The sequence below is a fragment of the Condylura cristata genome, unplaced genomic scaffold (assembly GCF_000260355.1).
Source record: "Condylura cristata isolate star-nosed mole 26May11 unplaced genomic scaffold, ConCri1.0 scaffold00027, whole genome shotgun sequence".
NCBI classification, from domain to species: Eukaryota; Metazoa; Chordata; class Mammalia; order Eulipotyphla; family Talpidae; genus Condylura; species Condylura cristata.
Window position 1 is genome coordinate 23,384,300 of NW_004567128.1, and position 2,309 is coordinate 23,386,608.

The following is a 2,309-nucleotide window of genomic DNA, read 5'->3' on the forward strand; positions in this document are numbered from 1 at the left end:
GCGAGGCCGCGACCGCTCCCTCTACCGAGGCTGGCTCCGGCGCGGCGCGGGGCAGCTCGGGCTACAGGGGGGGCCGCGGCAGGACCATGGAGGGAGGATCGCCGCGGAGGGAGGTGGCGGCGGCAGATCGGCGCTGGGGACCAGGAGGCGGCGGCAGAGACGCTTCCTCCTCCTTCTCCTCCCGCCGCCGCCCGCCTGGGAGTGGGAGGGGGCTTCTCGGGACTGGTCCTCCGTGCGGGCGGGAGCCGCGGCCACCGCCTTCAGCTCCTCCTCCTCAGCCTCCGACCAACTCGCGAGCCCCGCGCACCCGCCTCGCGCACACACGCCCTCCTCCCTCCACGGCCGCGCGGCTTCCAGAACCGCACGCCCCGCCCACTCCAGCCCGGCGGGAGGCCGAGGCCGAGGGAACCGGCACGGGGGCTGAGCGGCGCATGCGCGCGCCGCCGGCCACGTCACGGCGAACCGGCGGGCGCCGGGAATCTGGAAGGGGCGGGGGGGTGTTGGCCTGTGGGGCGCTCGGGCTGCAGCTGCTTAGGCGGGGGCCGGTCAGGGTCGTCACCTCCGCCACCAAGCTGCGGAAGGGGTCGGGACAAAAGGTCCACGACTGAAGGCACATTCTCGACTATCTAGGGCGAGAGCTTCGCCACCCTTGCTGCTCTCGGTCCCTTGCTCTCGGTCCCCTTCTTTTGTAACCTCGGAAAGGCTTTCCCGGTTTTTGCCGGGGAAAGAGGTCGGGACTGGGTCCTAATGAATGGCAAAGCGAGAAGAGAAGTGGAGAGGTGGCCATTCAACACCCTGCTAGGCGGCTGATTTATTTTGGTGCCACGCTGTCATTCCTTAATGGGAAGGAGGGCTGGGGAGGGGGAGTCGTCCACCTACAAGAAAAAGACCAAACAAAAACTGTCCGAGGAGATGTGCGACAACAAATGGTCTTTTATAGCGACAGCTTCTCCACATCCTGCCCCAAACTCGACAAATGTCTGTCCAGGATCTACTCCCACTCGACACAGCCTAGAGACTGTTCAGGAAGGCAGGGACAAATTTGAGACTTTAAGTCTTATTGTACATTCCTCCCCCCCCCCCCAAGTCGCCAGTACCTACTCTGATCCCTATGCGCCTAGAAATATTAGACATGTCTGGCTAAAAATGCAACTAGAGGGAGTGAATGCACAGGGTCAGTCAAGGAGTGAGTTTCTGGGTGTTGCCCCTGTGCTAGGTTGTATTCAATATGAAGATTTCTGTTCAACTGAGCATGTGCAGAATGAGCCAACGACATCAGACAGGTATATGCCTTAGTTGAGGACCAATAAAAAAAGTCTTTGTTCCTTTGCACAGTAGAAGTGCCCAATTAGTTCATAAGTCAGCTTCTAGAAATCAACTGGCAAAATTCTCAGTACAATATTAAAAAAATAAGAAAAAATAGTATTTACCAAAGTAGGGGGGGGGGGGTCAGGAAGGTGGAGTCCACAGCCTAATTTCTCTTCAAAAATGTTTTCTACTGATCCTTGACCACTATCTCGAGAGACTTGAGAGATTTGCCAGTGTTAAGAATTTTAGTACTAAACCTTTCTTAAAACTGTAAATCAGAGGGAAAATATGATTATGAGATTTTCCTCCTTTCCCAAAGAGCTGTGCATTCTCTAGAAAGCAAGCTTTAGAGCCTGGGAAACATTGCCTCCACCAAGGGACCAACAGTTCTGAGTCATTCACCCCAAACTGGCAGGTTCACCTGGTGACTGTATGAATCAGGCATGATTTCATTCTGCCTGAACTGAACAGAGTCACCTTGTCACGACCCTCCAGAGTTACCTTTTCAACATCACTTTCTCTGCCAACTCAAATCCCAAATCTAAGGTATGCAGTGGCTGGTTGGCTTCACTATGGGGGTTATCTTCTACAAGTGCCAATGTTGGCAGGAGTAGCAAAGAACAACTATAATATAAAACAACAACAAATGTAGCGTTAGGTAAAAAGGGCGACTAGAGAGACAGATTTGCACTCTGCTCACAAAAATCACAGCTGGTTTAGATCTGGAAAGAGTCTTAGAGGTTAGGCAGCTCAACTTTATCATTTACAGATGGGGCGGTTCTCCCCCCAAGAGTCATTCCTCTCCTACACCACAGAGTGGTAGCTCTTGGTTTGAGATGGCATAGTCAACACCTCCCCTGGAGAGGTGGGGCGCTGATTCATGAAACCACCAAATGTAGCCCTGTTGCCACAAAGATTGGCCTGACTTAGTTGGCCCTTGACATTCCCTGGTCATGGACTTTGAATGGTTTTAAGTTTTCTAAACACAGCAAAGCTCAGGA